The sequence below is a fragment of the Mus caroli genome, chromosome 4, assembly GCF_900094665.2.
Source record: "Mus caroli chromosome 4, CAROLI_EIJ_v1.1, whole genome shotgun sequence".
NCBI classification, from domain to species: domain Eukaryota; kingdom Metazoa; phylum Chordata; class Mammalia; order Rodentia; family Muridae; genus Mus; species Mus caroli.
Window position 1 is genome coordinate 15,031,049 of NC_034573.1, and position 23,589 is coordinate 15,054,637.

At 38.8% G+C, this 23,589-nt stretch overlaps 1 protein-coding gene across 5 annotated transcripts in view; it reads right to left on the minus strand.

The window, feature by feature from the left end:
- The window catches only part of Wwp1 (WW domain containing E3 ubiquitin protein ligase 1), a 100,898-nt gene that overhangs the window by 66,391 nt on the left and 10,918 nt on the right, over positions 1–23,589 (minus strand). For all 5 annotated transcript variants that reach the window (XM_029475935.1, XM_029475936.1, XM_021160469.1 and 2 more), the window contains exon 2: positions 7,657–7,752. The gene's annotated coding sequence lies outside the window, so the exon portion shown is untranslated. The remainder of the gene's footprint in view (positions 1–7,656; positions 7,753–23,589) is intronic.

The window sequence follows — 23,589 nt, forward strand, 5'->3', positions numbered from 1 at the left end:
GAGGAGGAAGAGGGAGGGAGGGAGGGAGGAAGGAAGGAAGGAAGGAAGGAAGGAAGGAAGGAAGGAAGGAAGGAAGAAGGAAGGAAGGAAGGAAGGAAAGAGAAATCCAATCCAATAGTTTCTGACTGTCAGGGACTTTCAAAATTACAACTGTATACTTTTACATTCTAATTTTATCAATGGACGATGAAATAAAGTATGGCCAATCAAGAAGAAACTAGAAAACGATTAACCTAAGCTTGGAAAAAAGATAAAAATTGATTTAAACAGGTATTTTACTTTATAATACTTGCAGATTTATAAAAAAAAAATTGAAAAGATACAGTTCACATAGAGCCCACAGCCAACTTTATCCTGTTATTTATGCATTTACTTTTACTGTAAATGACACCTAAACTCTACATACACTTGGAGTGCAATGTGATTTTGTTAAAAAACATTTTATGTGTACGGTGGTTTTGCTTGCATGTATGTGTATGTGCCAAATGAATGCAGTGCCCATATAGGCGACACAAGAGTGTCAGATTCCCTAGCACTCAATTAGAGATAGCTGTGAGCTGCCACATGGGTGCTGGGGACTAAAACTAGATCCTGTGGAAAAGCAGCCAGTGCTCCTAACCAATGAGCCATCCCTCCAGCCCCAAAATGATGTTTTAATAGATGTCTACATTGTGAAATATTATACCAGAGTAAGCATATCTATTTCTTCAATTTTTTATTTTTTATTTTTTGGTGAAACATTCAAAATCTTCTAGCTTTTTAATACTTTATAGCTATTTATAGTCATTTACAGACGTTTAACCTACTTATCCTAAATATAACTTAGTGTACACCAATTAACCTTGTTCTATCACACACCCCCCATTGCCAAATGAGTTAATCAATATCAAAGCAATTATTAACTAAAACTTCCACCTCTCCTTAGCTTTCACCTTTTCTAAACAGGAACCATAAAACAAGAGCTCCATACCGAAAGAGCACATCAAACTCAGAGATCCATTTACCTCTGTCTTCTGGGTGCTGGGATTAAATACATTAAATTATAGGCCAGGATTCTACACTCACTGCCCATAGCATCAATGAAGTCTTTAAGTGAGAGAGTAAGTTGATACTGCTTATGATGTACAGGACAAAGACAGGGACAAGTGATTGTTCTTTTGGCCACGACTGAATTCAAGATAAGGATTAAACAAATAAAAATGGACAGGCAATCCTGCCAAAACCAGCTTTGATAAGTCTCAAACCTAGAGAGGCAATTCTCTCAAACTCTGAAGGCAAATATGAGTATTACAGAAACAACAGATACGTGGACTGCTGCAATGACTGAGCACTCAATACTAAGATACTGAGGTTGACTCCAGGAAAAGCACTGGGCAGGTGTCTCCTGAAGCAAGAGCAAGTGTGGGCCACTAAAATGCCTATGGCAGATGGCACATTCAGTTTCGGAACTCCAAAGACAGTAACCCATGAGATCATTACAAGAATGGTAACATTTCAGGGTATTTTATAGTGACAGGCACTCTTACCACACAATTGTGCTTAATACAGGTAGGATGCCAGACACTCACTGCTACCAAAGACCAACCTGGAACGGTAGCTTCTGAGTTCACTCTCTTACCAAATATTATTAAGGACATGGACACTCATAGGAGCAAGCAAAGCAAAAACAAGCTTTATTAAAAGATATTAAAGTAAATTTAAATAAGAGAAAGTTAAAAGGAAGTCCCAAAAGTGGGAGAGATGCCAAGAGAGGAAACATTGAACTATTTTGTCTTGTGATTTTTCTAGAACTGTGGCAAAAACTGGGAAAGAGATGAGATAATCACTATGAGATTGGTTATTCCTTCTGGGCTATCACAGGCTTGAGCCATTGGGGGGCCCATTTGCTCTAGGCATGTCCTGTCTCAACCAAAGAGATTATCCATAATCTGTTTACATGAAGTTCACCAGTGACAGGTAGTTGAAGCCCCCAATCCTGCTTTGTCCATCTCTGACTTCAGCTTTAAAAGTTGTGGGCCTTAACTGTCTGCTAGTTAGTAATTACTGGCTAGTGTTGCTACCTCCAATCCTGTAGGTGTCTCAGTACTGTTAATCACACTAAGCTCTTTTTGTTCCTCACAGCCATCAGAGAACAGCTACAGATGTTTTTATTAACTCCTGATTTATAAATCAGTCCATAAGTAGAGGCTTTCTTAGAAACTCTTTTACTTAGTCTGTTATAATTGCCTACATTAAAAGTAAGAATGTGTAAAACAGCAATAGTACCCAGCATACTTTCTCAGGAGTGAGGACAAGATTCACAAAAGATAGCCTGCCAGTCCACCAATACTGGCCTGTCTATCTGTTTTGCTCTTATGTCTCCTAATCTATCTCATACTCAGTTGTAAGCACTTTGTTCCTCATCTCTTATATTTCTGATTAAGCTGTTTTAACACTAACCTTCCTTCCTTTTAACCTCAGCTCTGTTTGTCATTGCAAGACCTATGAATTACTTGAAGTTTTCACAATGGGCCCTTTTCTCTTACTACCTACAAAAACCCAGATCATGAATCAGAAATAGACACATCCCTTTCAAAACCTCAAATGTGAAGCTTCAGATTACCCCTAAGTAAAATGACTCCTGCTGACACCTCCCAATCCAGCCCAGCAACTTTGTATTGTGAAAGACAACAACTGATGACTAAGTGGAAAGTAAGAAGCAGAAGCGCAACTGTGGAGCGAGTAAGAGAACGAAGCTACTTCTTCTTCTGTTTTAGAATTCTGTTCACTGAATAAACCATAATAGTAATTTTTCAAATGAAAAAGAAAAACCATGAATGCAAAGATATTACACATAAAAGTTTGTGGACTACCAAAACAAAAAAGTGACACTTACAGATAAGTACATGCTATAGCATTATCAAGTGACCTAGGAAAAGGAATTTGAAGTCCTGAGTTAATTACACACAGTTAATGTGAAGAAAACAAAGAGATGATACTGAACTAGAAAAATAGCAATAAAAGTATCAATAAAGACAAAAGCTATTTCTTAGCAAACAAACCTGCTACCTAGCTATTTCCTCTGAACTGAACTACTGGAGGGAAGAGAGAGGCCCATTTAGATCCCCAAAGCTAAGAAAAATTGGGCTTAGAAAATAAGGCTCAAAACTTCAGGTATTTTTAAGATTCACAAGGTCCCTCCCCAAGATTATGCCATCAGTAATCGACTGCTGAGGAGAAGGACTGCCTAAGAATTGGTCAGGGAGCTAGCTCTAGGAATGCAGCTTTTATAAGTTGTCACCTACGCTGCGGTAATGTAACTACATAGATATTCATGTTCTTCAACCATGCTCTTAAAAATAACTCCAGTGAACCATTGGCTCACCAAGCTGGATTTGGATGCAACTGTTTCTTTGGTCTGTTGTCAGTACTCTGCCTAGAAAGAATGAATATTCATTCACATCTCCCAAGAAAACTAACAAAACAATAAGAAATGAATAGCTTGCAAGACTGATGAAGAAAGAGAGTCCTAAAACAGAACAATGCACATAAAAACATACCAATGTACCAGATGTAGTAATACATCACTGAAAGAAGTTTGAAGGGCCCAAAATTGGAGTTCTGAGGGTTAGGAGATTAAAGTCAAGGGTAAGAAACCAAGTGATGGGCAGTCAAGACTCACTAAGGCTGACTGGACAGCCCCAGCTAGCACCAAAGAATATAACCAGGTTACATTAAAAATGGTATGAAAAGCTGTAGGAAGAACTTTAATTCAGCAACATGGCTGCTCTGGCAAAGGATCATATCCAAAGACCTTCTAAGTCTCTGAGATCAAGCTGGAATGGCACAGCTTTAATAACTCTGGTTGGAATATAGACATTCACTTAGTACATACCTTTAATTCCAAACAATGAAGGGAAAGTTAGTTTGTAGAACGAAGCAGCCATGCTTGAAAGTGATGTCTTATTGAGGGGCAGACAAAGTGATGAATCAGAGAAAGATCTGATAGAATGAGTCAGATACAGGCTATGTCCAATTTTCATGAGAGCAGATAAGAAAGATAGGTTAATTAAGTAAGAGAGCAGTACAGAGAGAGAAAAAGAAAAAAGAGGCAGAAACAGAGAAAGAGAAAGAGAAAGAGAAAGAAAAAGAAAAAAAGAAAAAGAAAAAGAAGAAAAGAAAAAGAGGCAGTTTTACCAGAACAGGTTATAGCTGAAGACAGATGAGCCAAAGAATGAGAAGCCAAGAGATTAGGACAGAGTACAGTTAGTTTGAAGCTATGTTGAACAATTCAGTCAAAAGCTGAAAGAAGCCAGTTTAAATCAGTCAGCTTTTTTGGGCCAGAACAGCAGAATTGAACCAGCCAACCAAAGTTCAGAAAGAACTAGAAACTGTGAGGTTATTCAACAGTAAGCCTCCTAGAGGACAATTATATCTGGCGAATGAAAGAAAGAAAGAAAGAAAGAAAGAAAGAAAGAAAGAAAGAAAGAAAGAAAGAAAGAGGAAGGAAGGAAGGAAGGAAGAAAGAAAGCCTTACAAAAGCCCAGAGTTTAAGAAGAGCAGACCACAGGCTACAGCCCACAATGATGACATGATGACCTGACCTGTCACTGAGTGACTACGGAGCCTGCCATGACAGCAGGTCAACTGCAGACAGAAATCACAACAGAAGACAGGAAATTAAATGGTCCTGAAGTAGCAATGTGGAAAAGTATGAAACTGGATCTCCCTCACATCAGTTCACATGTAAATAACCATTTCAGGATATATAATAGCAATGTAAATATGAAGTACAACTAGAAAGGTAAATATGAAAGGGTTTCTTAACTTAATCTTTTGATTTCATGTAAGCTGAGAACTTCTATGCACCATAAAAACAAAAACAAAAACAAAAACAAAAAAATACTATAGTAACTAAATTTTCAGGACTGGCAAAATGGCTCAGCAGATAAAGCCTGATGACTTGAGTTTAGTGTCTGAGATCTACATGGTGGACAGAAAGGATCAATTCCTATAAGTTGTTCTCTGACCTAAGCACACAGGCAGGGAAATATAAATGTAATAAAAAATTTTAAATAAGAAAATAAAGACCATCAAAGACAAGCTATAAGCTGGGAAATGCCTGTAAACAAAAATATAATTAAATATTAGTATCTAAGCTATGTTAGAATGCTTAAAGGGCTGAGGACATAGGTCAGTCAGTAAAGCACTTGCCTTGCAAGAATGTGTACCTGAGCCTAATGCTTAAAACCCATGTAAAAAGTCAGATGTACTCATGCAGCCCACTGTACATGGTGAGTTCCAGGTCGAAGAAAGAACTATCTCAAAACAAAACTTAAAAAAAATGGGGGCTGGGGGCTGGGGGCTGGGTGAGAAGATAGTGCCAAAGACAACAACTTAAGATGTGCTCTGGTCTCCACTCAAGCACACATAATATGTTAATGCATGCTAACACATATTTCCATGTACACATTAGACAGAAACACTGTTCATGTAATAAGAAAAAGATAATACAACAAACAAACAGGTAAACTCTCGACTGGAATTTCACAGACAAGGAAACTTAAACAATGGACAAATACACGAAGAAATGCAAGATATCACTGTCTATCAATAAAACACAACTTCAGACCACAGGATGCCATTTTAAAGTTCTTAGAATAGTAAAAACTAGAAGAGTTAGCATGAAATATTGGCAAGAAACACAGAATGGGAACATAACTAGTAGATGTCACATAGGTATAAAACTGGTAAAAATCCTCCTAAAAAGTAATTTGACATTACCATGTTAAGTTGAATTTCATACGCTTTTCATAGTCAATTCTCGGTTTTATAATAAAAAATACTTTTATACTTCTATTTTAAGTATAACCATCCTACATAATGAAAACCAACAAAATTCAAATCTATTCAAATATACCTTGACAAAAAAACAGCTACATAAATTGGGCTGATTTTCATAATGGAGCTATAGAATAGAGAGAATGAAGGAGCTGTAGCTGTAGCAGTGGCATGAATGAGTCTTGGAAATGTACCAATGAGTGGGGGAAAGGCGAGACTTCTGAGTAGAGGCATCTTCCTCTCATTCAATCGACACTAATACTTAGAATGGTGGCACCAAGAAATTCTCCTAATCCTATCAGCAAAGTCAGAAAATGGGGTTTAGTTTGTTTGGTGACTACTAAGACTTCATCTTTTGCTACTAATTTCCTTTGAAAATACCATGATTTTATGACTGAAAAAGAAAATTAAAAATGTGAGTAATTGTGGTTGGTGGACCTCAAAAGCTTATAAAGCAAACACAAAATTACATGAGGCACATTTGAGAGCTGCTAAGGTCCAGACAGGCTATCAAATGGCAAGCTGTCACTTGACTTTTTTGCAATTATTTTTTGGGTATAAGTCTGAATTTACATCATTTATATAATATGATGCTTCTATGTGTCTGTTTATGTTCTGGTATTTGCTTTTAAATGTATAAGCATCTGTAAATCTGGTATTTCTTTAAAGTAAAATACAAGCTTTATTTTTTAAAAACCCTTAGCATAATTATTCTAGTGGTTCGAATGAGAATGGCCTCCATTGGCTCAATACTTAGTCTCCAAGAATTAGGAGATGTGACCTTGTTGGAGGAGGTGTGTCTCTGGGGGGCAGGCTTTGAGATTTCAAAAGACTCACACCATTCCCAGTGCATTCTCTAACTGCCTAATGGGGCAAGATGTAAGTTCTCAGTTGCCACTCCAGCCACCTACCACCATGCCCTTGGCTCTGCCAACATATATGCTAACCTTCCTGAACCATAACCCCAATTAAACTCTCTTTTATGTGTTGTCTTGGTCATAATGCTTTATTCCAGCAATAGAAAAGTAAGTAAGACAGATAAGAAGCTCATAAGAATTTTCTTTTTCTATTAAAAAGGAGATAAAGTCAGGCATGGTGGCACATACCTGTAATCTCAGCAGAGGAGGCAGAAGCAGTAAGAGTTTGAATTCAAATCTGTGGCCAGTCTGAACCACAAAGCAAGACCTTGTGTGTGTGTGTGTTGGTTTTTTTTTTTTTTAATTTAAAGGTGGATTTAAAAATCAAACAATCAAAAACAAAGAGCTTCATTAGTCCATTAGACAAATACTTGCCAAGATGTAAGACAAGCACACATCAGATTAGTTCTCTGAGAAGAAGTTTGTAAGTTTAGAACACTACACAGATGGGAACTTGATGCCAGCCTGTTAAAAGACTGCTCCTTTTTCTCTACCCTGACTTACCCGTCTATTTTGCCTTTCGTTTTATATAAACTCCCTATACATTCTAACCCACATACTCAAGAAGACACACAATACTGGATGAATTATGATGAAATGATTAAAAAATTGAACCTCAAGAACTAAGTAAAATGCAGCACTTCAGTTTTTAATTTTTTTATTTATTTCTTTTGAGGCACGGTTTCTCTATATAAAGTGCTGGCTGGCCTGGAACTTAAGTGTGTAGACCAGACGGGGCAACTGCCTCTATCTTCCAAGCACTGGACCTAAAGGTGTGCATCGTGCAAGTGTCTTATTTAAAAAAAACAAAAAACCATTAATTGATGTATATAGGTATAAGAATTAATAATCAATGTACATTTAATTTGACTACAAGCTACATAATTTTCACTTAAAACAAAAAGGGTTAATCACTTACTATGTATCAAGAATTGTGCCAGACACTGAGGATACGAAGATGAATAAGACACGATTTCTTCTGTCAAGGAGCTCATAGTCTGGTGAGGAGACAACCCTGCAAACACAAACAGTTTTCAGTGTGACCACAGTGCCAAGCACTCCCTCTGGAACACATGAGGGAAGCAGGTAACCTTCAGTCAGGAGCAGAGGCATCACAGAAAGGAACCTGAAAATAGAAAGTAACCTATTTATTTATTTATTTAAGAAAGCTTGTGATAGACACAGTGGCACACACCTTTAATCCCAGCACACAAGAGGCAGAGGCAGAGGCAGAGAGGTAGAAAGGCAGAGAGAGGCAGAGAGGCAGAGAGGCAGGCAGAGAGGCAGAGAGGAAGAGAGGCAGAGAGGCAGAGGCAGGCAGATGAATACCATGTCTCAAAAGAGGAAAAAAAATTATGTGTGTGGGTGTTTTGCCTGCATGTATATCTGTTGTGTATAAAATATATTCTTGGTGCCCATGGAGTCAGAAGAGGGCAGTACGCCCTCTGAAGTTGGAGTTACAGAAGACTGTACAAGGAACAGAACCTGGGTCCTCTGTAAAAGCAGCCATTGCTGTTAAGGACTGAGCATCTCTTCAGCCTCACAATTCTTTAAAAATATGTTTTTATGTATGGGTGCATGTATGTGTGTCACATGTATGAGGATGGCTGCAGAAGTACTCGGATCCCTGAAAGTGGAGCTACAGAAGGTTGTGAGCTGTCCAATGTTTGCAATCAAACCTCGGTACTGTACTAAAGCAGTAAGCTCTACTGCCATTGAACAATTTCTCCAGCCCCTGGGGTTCTTCAAGACAGAATTACAGAGAATTAACAGTATGGCTTGTGCAATGGTACAAGAGGTAAAAAAGCTAATAGGGAAATAAAGTTCTAATTATACCGCGCACCAAGCTATAGGTTTATCCTCATATATACAGAGAATAGTGCTTCAATAGTGAAATGGCATTTGGAATGATAACTTTGGCAGCTAAAAGGCTACTACATTCAAAGGAGACTGGACAAGCACACTGGCACCATGAAAGAAGCATTGAGGTGCTCTGACCTGAGGACTATGCAATTAAAAAAAAAAAAATCTGAAACTAAGATTTTTTTCCACTTCAATGTGAATAGACAATGGTGTCATAGCAGCAGAGGCAGAAGAAGAGCAAATGTGGAGAGACGAAAACATCACAAAGTTTACAAGAGCCAGCGCCACATGGACAGGACTTCATTTCCAGTGCTGCCACTTTCGAGCTGTGTGCTCCCTTTCTGTATCAGCAGAAGAAAAGGAGCAGAGCCATCCACTCCGCCCTGTAAGGAGCAGTCCATGAAGCACTTAGCACCTTAGCACTTTATTCCATGATGCAAAGTACCCACTTATCAAAAGCTAGTTGCTACTCTAATTTTAAGAAGTTAGAAACTTTTCATTTGGGGTATGATGTCCAAAGAAAACACATTAATTTCCTACTATCAGAAACAGCTAGGTTTAGGTTGATGGAGAAAACAATATTTGAAGTCAGTTTGACAGAGGTATTAAACACAGATGGTAACAGGCTTGCTCCTGGAGGAGATATTCTGGAACAATTACTGAGAGGACTAAGAAAGGATGCTGATCAACCATCACTAAGCAATATTAATACAATGTTTTTCATAACCCACGGGGACAACATTCTGCTTGTTAGTATGACTATTCCCCAGATGTACTAGGTGCACAGCATAAAAGAACAGCGAAAGACTATAAGGTCAATTCCAACGCAAGAACTTGGGAGAATAAGGCAAGGGAAATAGCCAAGTCTGACTTCACCAAACTCTTCAACAAAGTAGATATTCAGCCAAGTAAGAGTAGGTTAAAATCTAAGTGTAGAGGAGACAGAGCCATCTAAGCTGATTTTGTCCAGTTCAAGCCTGGTCAGAGCTTTATTCAGCTGCAGAGAATAAAAGAGCATCCTATATATAAGCAATACATTATATTTCTAATACTCTTAAATTATCAAACCCTCATGTAGAAACTGGGGGAAGAAAGCTGGGTGTGGTGGTGCATGCCTTTAATCCAGTATCGAGGAAGCAAAGGCAGTAGTGTGTATGTCAGTTCAAGGTCAGCCTGGGCAATTTAATGAGTTCCAGGACAGCCAGAACTACATATTGACACTCTGTCTCCTAAAAACAAACAAACAAATAAACTTAAAAAAGGGGGTAGGAAAAGGGTTGCTTGTTGTTGTTTCTGAGAATGCATCTCAGTCAGTAGCCCAGCTGCCTCAGATCCTAAGCACTAGCTTTAGAGCTTTCGTTGTCAGCTCTGGGAGAGCTATCTAATTACCTGCTTACTTCAAGGTGCTCTGATAAAGTCAAAGCAATAAAACCAAACAACAACACTCCCCTCCCCCCAAAATTAGATCAGATTAGAATGACCTGAATTGTCTGCTAACTCAGCATACACTCAGCACAGAATTAAGCCTTAGAAGGCCAGTGAAATACTGTCACAGCTCTGTAGGCCAGGATCAGTGAATGGGTGTTCACATTGATGGTCTAATCTGTAAGAATGGCACAAATAAAAAAATAACAGAAGGTGACGTCCAGATTCAACAACAGGGGATCTAGTTTTGGGAACAATGTTATGAGAAAGAAAATAACTCAGTAATAAGGGAAGAGAGCACCAAGTGCTAGGGGAGCCTGGCCCAAAGACAGGGGCCTAGAAAAGTAACAAATCCTCAATCCTAGTTATTGCATCACCAACACAAAATCTAAAACTCAGGGAATATAAAAATGATAAATGTGAATGAACCTATCAGCCTCCCTAATACCCCATTTAACAACTCTAAAACACACAAAAAATATTTTATAAGAATGTAAACTAGATTGAATATAAGAGCACAACAAAACCATCATTCACCACAATCAAATAGGCTTCATCCCAGGGATGCAAGTTTGGTTCAATATACAAAAATCCATTAAAGTAATCCATTATATAAACAAACTCAAAGAAAAAAATCACATGATCATCTCATTAGATGCTAAAAAAAGCATTTGACAAAATACAACACCCTTCATGTGAAAAGTATTGGAGAGATCAGGAATTCAAGGCCCATACCTAAACATAAAAGCAATACATAGCAAACCAACAGCCAATATCAAATTAAATGGAGAGATACTTGAAGCAATCCCACTGAAATCAGGGACACAGATGCCCACTCTCTCTGTATCTATTCAATATAGTACTCAAAGTTCTAGCTACAGCAATAAGACAACAAAAGGAAATCAAGGGGATACAAATTTGCAAAGAAGTCAAGGTATCACTATTTGCAGATGATAAGCAGCCCCAAAAATTTTACCAGAGAACTTCTTTAGCTGATAACTTCAGCAAAGTGGCTGGATTTAAAATTAACTCAAATAAATCAGTAGCCTTCCTTTATAGAAATGATAAATGGGCTGACAAAGAAAATAGGGAAACTACACCCTTTACAACAGTCACAAATGATATAAACTATCTTGGGGTAAACTCTAACCAAGTAAGTGAAAGATGTATATGACAAGAACTTCAAGTCTCTCAAAGAAATCAACGAAAACCTCAAACAATGGAGAGATCTCCCATGCTCATGGATTGGTAGAATTAACATAGTAAAAATGGCCATCCTACCAAAAGCAATCTATAAATTCAACGCAATCCCCATCAAAATCCCAAACACAATTCTTCAAAGACATAGAAAAAGCAATTCTCAAATTAATCTAGAAAAAAACAAAAAACCCAGGATAGCAAAAATAACCCTTAACAATAAAAGAACAGGTGGGGGGGAATCACCATCCCTGACCTCAAGCTCTACTACAGAGCAATACTAATAAATACTGCATGGTATTGGTACAGAGACAGACATGTTGATCAATGGAATAGAATTGAAAACCCAGAAATAAAACCACACACTTACTGACACTTGATCTTTGACAAAGAAGCCAAAAATATACAGTGGGAAAAAGAAAGCATCTGCAATAAATGGTGCTGGTCTAACTGCAGTCTTGATGTAGAAAAATGAAAATAGATCCATATTTGTCACCCTGCACAAAGCTCAAGTCCAAGTGGGTCAAGGACCTCAATACAAAACCGGATACACTGAATCTAATAGAAGGGAAAGTGAGGAAGAGCCTTGAACTCATTGGCACAGGGGGAAATTTCCTAAACAGAACTCCCATGGCTCAGGCGCTAAGATCAAGAACTGATAAATGAGACCTCATGAAACTGGAAAGCTTCTGTAAGGAAAAGGGCACCTACAGATTAGGGAAAAAAATCACTAACCCCACATCCAATAAAGGGCTAATATCCAAAATACATAAAGAACTCAAGAAGCTAACCACCAAAAAAACCAAACAACCCAATTAAAAAAAAAAAAAAAGCAGGTATAAAACTAAACAGAATTCATAACAGAGGCATCTCCAATAGCTGAGAAGCACCTAAAGAAATGTTCAAAATCCTTAGTGATCAGGGAAATGCAAACCAAAACGACCCGGAGATTCCACCTTACACCAAAGAAAGGCTAAGATCAAAACCTCAGGTGTCAGTACATGTTGGAGAGGATGTGGAGAAAGAGGAACACTCCTCCATTGCTGGTGGGATTGCAAGCTGGTTCCACCACTTTGGAAATCATTTCGGATCCTTCAGAAAACTGAAAATAGATATACCTGAAGAACCAGCTACACCACTCTTGAGCATATACCCAAAAGATGTCCCATCATGTCACAGGGGCACATCTTCCACTACGTTCATAATGGCCTTATTTGTGATAGACAGAAGCTGGAAACAACCCAACTTCAACAGAAGAAGAATGGATACAGAAAATGTGGTTAATTCATACAATGGAATACTACTCTGCTATTAAGAACAAGGACATCATGAGTTTTGCTGGCAAATGGATGGAACTAGAAAATATTATCCTGAGTGAAGTAACTTAGACCCAAAGGACATGCATGGTATATACTCACTAATAAGTGGATATTAGCCAAAAAAAAAAAAAAAAAAAGTGCAGAATACCCAGAATACAATCCACAGAACTTAAGAAGGTTAACATGCTGAAGAGCCCAAGTGAGGACACCTCAATCCCACCTAGGAGGGAGAAGAAAGCAATTACAGGGGGCAGAGGGAGGGAGGGAGGGATCTGAGTGGGAAGGGGGACAGGAAGGGGGAAAGGGGAACGTGATTAGGTATTGGTGTGTGACGACCAGCAGGAAGAATGGAAACAGGCAACCTGGGGAGGCAGGAGGTGAGGGGACCCTTAGCCTGTGTCAAGTTGACACACAAAACCAGCCAGCACAGATGTGGAACAGTCAGAGGTGGGGCAGAATAAAGACTGGACTATAAAAAAATAATTAAAGAACTAAGAAAAAAAAAAAAGAATGCAGGTGAAGCAGCAGTTTGTAGTTTGAGACTCGCATTTGCCACAGTTTAGTCAGTTGTAAAGAGCATGGCTTCTTCCGGGTTTCAGATGTGACAGTGTGACTGTCCATCACAGAACTGAGACAATGCTAGGTAATGTTGGGTGGGAAAGTCCTGCTCAAATGAACCACTGCTCCATGGCATGCAATTTTGTATTTGTATTATTATATTACATTTACCACGCTGGTTCTACAAGTTGGAATTTCACATTCTTTTTTAGGATGTACACTTCTTCAGTCTGTTTCTATTTACTTCACTAGACCCCAGCATGCTGTCTTGCTCACTTGCACGAATGAGCTCATAGCTCACCGTTTTTTCTAAACACTATAAGGATAAAGACATTTTTCATCTTCCTCTCAGCTTTATTAAGCTATATTTGCCATGTAAGAATTATGTGCTTTTGCAATGTATATATGGCATTATGATGCATGAAATCTTTGAAAAAATAATTAAATCAAATTAATTCTCAAAAATGTAAACTATAGAACATGATTGAACTTAAAGCAAGAATGTTAACTTCTACATAGAAAGATAATTTCTAAAAAGATAGTGCTAGGTATTTTAATAACTTTATAATCAAGATGGCAGGAAGGTAACTTGGCTAGCACAGGACCATCCGTCCACACTTTAGTCTTCCATCCTTAGAAACTTCTCAGTTGTGTGGAAACGGGGACAGTCAATAGTCTTCGTGCCCAGTGTAATGAGTCTATCTGCTCTTAGCTCTTCTCATGGTGTAAACTAACAGAATTCTGCGACAAGGCAGTTTCCTACTTACCTGACTCTTAAAACTGTAGAAAGAAAACCAGATCAGTTATACAGAATAAAGCGGGGGACAAGATCACATCACAGGGACTACATAAGAGAGACAGGGAGAAAAGAAACACCCAACCTCTCTCTTAGCTCCCAGAAACATTTTAAGAAACTCTAAGTCCTCGCTTTACTCCTAAAGATCCCGATTCTACACAAGCTTCCTAATGTTCAGACCCCCTGTTGTTCCCACCCCAGGCTCTCATGTCCATGGTGTGTCCCCTTGTCGCTGTAAGGCCTTCAGAGCCACACCAATACCTCACCAACTAGTGGCTTGCCAGCTCACAACCTTTTTGCACAAATGACCCTCATCCTAATCTGATGGGCCCTTCTCTGCCCACAGCCCAGCAGAATCTGTCTCTCTCCCTTAGAACCTGCCCACTCTTCTTCTCAGGGATGCACCTCTGAGTCTTCGTTGTCTAGGGATATTAGCAGCAGTACCATTGCGCTTTTACTTGCATGCACTCTACCCCTGGACTACATTTCTGGCTGTCCTTTAGATGACTTTTGTATTGTAGTGTTGTTGTTGCTGTTGTTGTTGTTGCTATTGTTGTTTTGGTTTGGTTTTTGTTGTTTTTTTGTCTTTTTCCTTTCTTCAATCCCATCATCAGAATGGCCATGTGCAGGTGTGCCACCCTCCCCTAGTTGCCCCAATTTAGTTAAAAGAATCACTTGAGCCCAGGAGTTCAAGTTCAACCTGGGCAAAATGAGACATTAAAATTATTATCATAATTTTTTATACAGTATACAAACTAATCCCCAAAAAACCTCCTCTAAGAGTCATCAGTTTAGAAAGTACTATTTTACATTAAAATAAATTTAAAATCCTGATTAAATAGCTGAGACGGGGTACTTAAATAAGAAATGGATGACAGAACACAGAGTTTTTTAAGCTTAAAATTACTTCACTGAAAATGTGACTTATCTCATAAAACAAGGAATATTAGTAAACCACCCATTACTGTACCAATTTAACTCATAGCTCTTTCATTTTATCCCATTATTTTCCTCAATCACACTTTTAATTTTTTACTTCACAGCTCCATTTACAAAAGTTGCCAAATAAAGAGGTCTGGTGGAATCCTTGGCATCAAGGCACTGAATATTTAATTTATGCTCAGTTTGAAAACTCTGAAAACAATATTCTAGAACACCACAAGATGGTGATATTGCACCATAAACAGTTACTTTTTTTTTTTTTTTTTAACCAACTCAAAACAGTTTAGGTCCTTTCTAAGAAAGGACATAAAAAGTATGCATGCTTTGTTTACTAGAAAACACTAGTCAGTAAGAAAAATGTACTGAAACTTAGCAGCAACCCTACAGCTTTTAGCCCAAAGGAGTGTTTTTAAAACCATTGACTAATAAAAACCCAGAGCTGGTGGCTATACCTATGCTGACTTCCTCCGCCGACCAACGCTACCTTAGCATCACCATAAAAATGGTCAATTCAGCATATTTTTACTAAATATGCCTAACAATTTCTCCTATACTTAATTAAAGAAGTGATTCCTATTTTTTCCTTCTTTCTTTTGTTTTGTTTTGTTTTTTGTTTGTTTGTTTGTTTTTGACAGGGTCTCAAGCTCGAGCTGGCCCCAAACTCAGCAATCTTCCTCCTACTTCATCCTCCAGAGTATTGGGGTCACGAGTGTGAGCAAGCACACCCATGCCCAGCTCAAATCCCCCCCCCTTTTTTTTGTCTTAAAAACCCTGATGATAAGTTTCAGTTATACCAACGAGAGATTGCACCTGGATGGTGTTCCGCGCTGGAAGCTAGGTACTTTCCCTAATGTGTTATTTCTCAATATCTTATAATATGCAATTTTGTTTTCAGAATGGTTAAAAACTAACTTTAAAGCAAAAGCACCTTTGGTAATTTATTTCTTGCCTTATAGTACATGTAGAAATTAGATTTCCCACTCAAATGCTACATGGTATCAATTTTTTAAAAAATGCTATTCAAGACTTAACACATCAAAACTTTAGTTCAAACTCTGAGACTGAATTACAGTCTAAATACCATCATCCTTGGGCACTGGTGGGGAAATACGTACACCCACAGATGTGGTGTCCACTAAATGCAATGGGACAATATCTGTATATAATTACACACATCCTACCATACACTCTAGTCACTTGTAGATTTCCTATAAAATACCATGGAAATCCTATGTAAAATACTTGTTATATGCATTGTTCTGGAAATAAGTGATCAGGGAGGATCATGAATATGTTCAATACACTAAGAACTTTTTCTCAAATATTTTCAATGCAAGGTTGCTTGACACTGTAAGTTCAGGACCTATAAATACGGAGGGCTGACTGCATTTGCTGCATCATGAAGCAGCAAAATGCATGGTCATGAGCACTTGGAGCTGAAAAGGAGCTTATAGGTAGGCAAACAGATACAGCCACCAAGCCCACCCGTGCTGACTAGGTTAGTACTCTCCCACTGTGCAAAGGAACCTCAGCTATCAACACCAAAACTATTCGATTATTTCTAAATGTGTTACAAATTCTAATTTACCACAATTTGCACAGCCATGATCACAACTTACCACAAAACTCACAGCCTAACCTTGAATTCCCAAGTGACATTTTCTTAGTTTCAGAAAAAGCATGTTGTGGGAAGCTAACACAGAGAATAGTTTTCAATTCAGACATACCTGAGTCCAACCTCTGCTCTCCTATTTGTATATATTTAACCTCAGTTTGTTTTATCTGAAAAATGAGGTTACCAAAGGCAAACAAGGGAAAAGGCAAAACACTGCTAACACCAACCCTAGTTAAGTGGAAGAAGAAGAAGAAACTCTTGCTGGAATCAAGAATACAGGAAATGCCTAGGAGGTAGAAGAAGTGAGATCAAGGCTAGCCTGGACTATAGAGCAAACCCTGTTTGAAAACAAACAACAAAATACAAACAAAGCAATCTTAGGTAAGTAAGAGCTAGTCAAATAACAGACAGGCAAATTATCTATTAATTATAAATACTCTCCTTGAGAGTTTTTAAACACACAGTAATATATAACTTCTCACTAAATAATCTTCAGCCTTCGAGAAAATTAGACAATTATATAACCAATTAAGAAGTTAAAAATATGTTCCTGGAAATAATGTAATCTTTACTAAGCTTCAAATATAGCAAAAATACAATGCATTATGCATACGTCATAAGAACTGACAGTCCCTCTTCCTTGCTTGTCAGAACGTATTCAGTAGTAAAGTCTGGCTGCTGCTTGTCACTGCCTAGTCATGCTTCCCAGTTTGCTGAGGCTCAGGTGCTGCCTCAGACCTTCACTGCAATTTTACATAAACAGAATGCACCTGCTTGATCAATTGCTTGCATGCTGTGGGGAGGGGGAGTGCATACATATGAGTGTGTAGCATGTGCATGTATGTCTATGTGTACACCCTTGGCCAGAGGGCATTGGTTGTCACTCTCTATAGTGCCTCTGCCTTAGTCTCTTTGCTGTTTCCAACTAGGCAGGTAGACATAGAGCTGCAGAGTCCTTCTGCTTCCACCACGCCCACCCCACACACCTAACACTGGGGGTTAGAGACGCGGACCAGTGGGCAGGCCTTTCTATAGGGTGCTTGGGATCTAAGTCAATGTCTCCTTGCTGCACAGCTAAGCTCTCACCTAAGGAATGGTCTACCAGCTTATCTTCTGAAACTAAATGATGAAACAGATTGAATCAGTGAATGAAAATATAGTACAAACATTCAGTGCGTGCTAAATGTCAGGCTTAAGTCAGCATATATTTCTATAAATCGGATGCTATTATTCTCACTTTCATATGAACAGCTAACAGACACAGTTAGATAAAACTCCCTAAGTCAGGTTTACAGATGCACTGTCACGAGTAAAATGAGTACCAGGACTCAAATCACGATTTGTAGTCCTTTCTATAAGGTCTGGGCTTTTATTAGGTCACACTTTAAATAAAAATCTAGATTACAAAGAAATTGTAAAATGTCAAGTTACCAAATTTTTCAACCCAGAAAAATAAATTTCCAAATATAATGTGTACCATGCATTCTGCATATTTCACACGTCACAGGACAAAAAGAAACGGTCTATTGTCATCTCCTTTTCCTCAGTGAAACACAGTAACAATGGGCTCCTCACTTCAGCTTACAAGGCAGCAGGGCTCCATTTGTTTTCCACCACGATGGGTATTTTCAGTAACCTCAACCATACCTTTGGTTTTTCCAGGAACTGCCCCCACTGTAAAAGTCTGTTGTTACAATATAAGATCTGACTGGAGCTGGAGATATGGTTCAGTAGTAAGAGTACTGGCTGCCCTTACAGAGGACCCAGGTTCAGTTCCTAGCACCCACATGGTAGCTCACAGTCCTCTGTACCTCAGTTCCAGGGGATCTGACATTCTCTTCTGGTTTCTGTGGACACCAGGCACACATGGTATACACACATTCATGAAAGCAAAACACCCATTCACACAAAAAGGTAGATAAATTTTTAATTTTTTTTTCAAGTCTACCAGGTGTCGTAGTGCATACCTTTATTCTCAATGCTAGCAAAGGAAAGGCAGGCAGGTCTCTGAGTTTGAGGCCAGCCTGGTCTACAGTGAATTCCATGACAGCCAGAACTACATAGTGAGAACCTCACTCCAAAAGCAAACAAACAGAATTGTTTTTAAATCTGATTGAATTCTGTTGGTCACAGAACTAAAGAACATTTAAGTGACAGAGAAGCACGCAGTCATCACCAGAGAGTAAAAAAGAGTTTGAAGTTTTCCATTTTCATTGCCTTGAAACTTAAACCCTTTTTCATGATTTTCTTCCCAAGTTAATGTCCTTATGCTAAGCAATGGCTTTTTCCCAAAAGACATACCACGCCCACAGTTAACCTACTTTCTATCCAAAAGCACAAATTTCAATTTTGACACACTTCAATCAATGTATCTATTTCTGAGTTGCCTTGTCTAAGCTAAGTAAAAGGCAGTAAGACTATCTAACAAATCATTATAATATCTAATTTAACTCTTTCAAGATTACATTTAGAAGAAAGAAGAAGAAATATCTTCAGTCAAAGGAATTCTTTGGTAGAATGATGTTTTCAACGTGGAAGCCAGGACCATTTTACTTGCCTGCTTAGGGCTATAAGCCCCGCATGTTAGCTTTCTGTAGTGTGTTTGTATCATGTCTTTGACAACTATCTGAAGCCTTTTAAAACAACCGGAAGGCTCAGATGTAAGCTCTTTTTATTTTGACTTTTTCCATGGGTAGAAAGGAACATCTTACCTAGAAAAACAGTCACATTAGGGTCCCAAATTAGAGAGTCAGTCTCTGTCAACAGTTAAGGCGCCCAACCAACCTTCTCAAGACAATATCCTAGACCCTGGGAGACAGGACTAATTTAAATGCTTAGGAAACATCCCCTGACTGTTACACAGAGACTACATCTTGACCAACTAGTCCATACTGCATTAACCTAATGATGACGTTAACAAGTCGTGGCCCTAGGCTTTTAAAGACTGCGAGAAGGGAGCAATCCACTTTGCCCCTGTCTTTGTGGCTGATTTGTTGTTTGCTTGTCTTTTTTTTTTTTTCTTGATATGTATATGGCAATATATACATCTACATATCACACGCTGGCCTCAAACTGGAAATCCTCCTGCCTTGGCCTCGGAGTACATCACCATGTTTGGCATACTTGTCTACATCTACAGAAAAGAAAATCTTACAAAAAGAAGGCTCACTTCCCTAATTCACCCACCCTGACTTAGCACATACAAAGAGCAGTGCATATTGGCAAGTTAGGACGGATTTATGGCCAAGGTATCCTGCTTCAAGTCAGGACTCAACTATTTGCTTCCACCCACATTAATAATTATAAGCGTACCAAACAGCTATCCAAAGAACCTGTTTTCTTTAGTTAAACAAAGCTACAATACCTGCACTTCTGTTAGTGCTGGGACAGTTTTTAACTATCCAAGTAATTAAGGGGCAGGAAGAATGCCAAGAAACACCACCCATCTCTACTGACTCCAGCCTCAATCGTATTTCTCAGCACACTCAATCACCAAACTCCTTCAACATACTTTTTTTTTCCAGAAACATGCAAGTTTATTTGCTGTAGGCTGTAGGGACTGGATTTTGAGGATGATTGTTGAAATGCATTACCTCACTAATCTACAAAAATACAAAGTAATAAAAACTAAACCTTCATCTCAGTCAATCATGCCATTACTTAGTAGCTAATCTGAACAATGCAGAAAGATACTAGGAAACTGAGACAAAGTGCCTGGAGGATTGAAATAATGAGAAAAACCCGGCCAGCTACTGATTACTCACTTGTATGGGGAAGAAAGGGATCTACTCCTTCAGGAGCCTCCAGAGACTCTAGGATTCTTATAGAGTATTTTCTCCACTATAAAGGCATCCCTCAAATAGTCACACTTTTTAAAAAAGAATATATACATATATATATATACATATATATATATATGTATATATATATATTAGATGTTTACAGACACACCAGAAGAGGGCATCAGATCCCATTACAGATGGTTGTGAGCCACCATGTGGTTGCTGGAAACTGAACTCAGGACCTCCGGAAGAGCAGTCAGTGCTCTTAACCATTGAGCCATCTCTTCAGCCCCAACTATTTCAAGATATTTAAAAAAAAAAAATCTGTGAGGTGCACATGGCTCAAGAATGGTCAAGCAACTCTGCTTCTTTGAGTCTCACATTTAATCACAAGGTGTGACAGGATAGGTCTCTGCTCACCATAGATCACTAGAGAGTAAGCATGGGGTAATGTCCAACCAACACATGAAACTGGTTAATCAAACTGAATCCATGTGGAGTCATGGGGTACATTCTTTCTTAAACCCCAATATTCTCAAAAAGATTTAGTCAGTCCTCCATGCTACCCTAGCATGTCAGATCTAACTGTAGAGCATCCTGCTTCTATGAAGCCCAGTCCTCATGTATGCTATACAATGTTCACACAGACTGTGCTACATTGCAACCTCTATTAGTTACTTTTCTCAGGAAAAAATACCTGAGAAAAGCAATGTAGGGAGAGAAGTGTCAGTTTGGGGTACCCCTTCACAGCAGAGATCAGGACAGCAGGAGCATGCACCAGCTGGTCACACTGCACGGGAAGTCAGGAGACGAAGAGCCTAGCTCCCTTTGTCCTTTTCAGTCAGTCCCCAACTCCAGACCCTGAGATGTGCTGCACACATTCAAAGTCTTCACTCTACAGTTAAGCCTTTCTAGAACAAGGTCAGACACACCCAAAGGTGTGATTCTAGATTAGCACACATCTTTTACATTTCTAACCAACAACAGAACCAACTGCTCCATTCGACTTGTGCAGTAAGCCAAAGGTACTGTCATTCGCACTTTAGACTCAACTCTCTCTCTGCCAGGTCCAGCTCAAAGTTTTGATTGTGGAAGGGAGTAAGCAGCCCTTCCAAGCTTCAGCTTCTAGTCTTTACATAACTGATGCCGTTCTTATGTAAACCCTGTCATCATCCATTACAAGGTAGCCCCAAATGGATCCAAGTGCTCCCTGTCCCATCCTGGGCCAAAACTGTGATTTCACCAGAACAAGACAGAACTGATTCTCTGCCAGTCCCAGGAACATGTCCTCCTGAAGAAGGCCTGCTTCCTTCAGCACTTGTACTCTTCAGAGTTCTAAACTACAAGGTAAAGCTCACAGCCCTGCTGCAAAGGCCACATGGAGATAAAGAACTACAAAGAGAGGAGAGGAGTGTTCACAGACCCAGCTGAAATGTCAACTGGCAATGAGGTACAAAGCCAGAAAGACCCCAGGAAGGACAACCTGAAAGCAAATAAGACAGCGGTTTTCAGTCACTTGTTGTTAGGGTGGATTGTTACAGAGCAATAGAAAGCTGAAACCACATGACTGGGTTCCTTGTACATCTGCATGACGTGCCCAAATACCCCAGGAAAAGAAGGGACATTCATTTTACTTTCCCAACATCAGCAGATAAAGTCTGTGTATTTCCTGATGCTAGTGACTCTATTGAGCTCTAAGTTCTAGAGAATAGGTTTCAGGTATATTGTCTCAAAACTGTGTCCCAGAAGCTAGCACAATGCCTGACATACAGTACCACACAGTGTATGCCTCACTTAAGAAATGTCAAGGCTAAACCCACATATGCTGTTCTTCACGGTAGCTTAGAAATTGTCTGACATATTACTTTAAAACCCCATATACCAAAGATGTTTAAATATGAATTCCAAGTGAACTAAGTGCCTTTAAACATGGAAGGGGTAATATCTAAAGTTGAGTATACAATGGTAAACATTATAAAATATCAAAAAATCACTTTGGAATAAGATTCTGACTTACATGTCTCCCCATGCACAAAATAAAATGAAAAATATAACTTTTCTAAGACTATGCTTTCATATATAAGATAATCAAACTTAATCTTCAAAACCAGAAATAAAAATCAACACATTTTCTAAAGTAAATTGACAAACATTTTACCAATGTTTCTTCAAGGGAGGATATCCATCTTTGTATGTTTGCTTTATCCTTGACTAGAGATTAACTATTTGGTGATAAAACATTTATAAATATACAAATTACCAACCAACAGCCACATCAAATGAAGTTACCATGTCAACACAAAGAAGGCAGCAACTACTTCATACAGGTAGTCCTCATACATCTTATAACTTCAAAGTCCCACTGTAGGTGCATGATCACAAGTTGGGTAAAAAATAGATAATGAATTAAGAACAAAAAATGTACGTTTTAGTTCTAATTCTAAATTGGGCTGCTAACTAGTCATACAGGACCCTTTACCTTTAAGGTGTCAGTGAACTACTAGATTAGAAGATGAAGGTTTCTCTCTTCGAACCTAATTCTCAAATGTCACAGGAATCATAGGATAAAGCAGAAAAGCTATCATAAAAAGAATGAAAAAGATTATGGTCATGCCATGAGCTATTCACCTCACTGCCAGCAAATTGAGGAAAATCCACATGTGTTCCTGCCAGGCATTCTTCCACATGTGTTGCTGACCAGCTCCTTGGACACCGTTTATAATGGGTAGTTTCCTGGGCTTTCCACTGCTCATTATAATTACATTATACTTTTATATAAAAAGTAAAACAATTCTGCCAGGTGGGCCAACACAGGTCATTGGTCCCACTTCCTGAGAGGCAAAGTAGATTTCTGTGAGTACAAGGTCCACACAGGGAGGTCTAGGCCAGCCAGGGTTGCAGAGTGAGACCCTGTCTCAAAAAAAAAAAAAAACAAAAAACAAAACCAAAAAAACAAAACAAAACAAAAAGTCCGATTTTAGTCCTTCCAATAATTATGAAGTCAAAGTTTCTATTATTAGAAAAGAAACCAAATAACAGGGGGACATCCCTTCTCCCAAAGAAACAAGCTTATATGAGTGCAGAGAAGTCAACCCTTTACTAACCAAACTATGCCTTAACTACCCTAGTGAGAATTAGCTACTTAATCCTTCCTAGGAAACTGACTGAAAACGAATGCTCATTTGACTCCTTCCGTCACATGCTGCCTCCTGTGTGAAGGACAGGCATTCCTAAAGCAGAGAGGACCAGAAAAGTCTAAGGTGCCCTTCAGGTTTCTTTCCCCACTGGTGGTGCCTCTGCCATCTCTTCCCTGATCCCCAACCTGGAGCCACACAGACAGTAATAATTAACATGT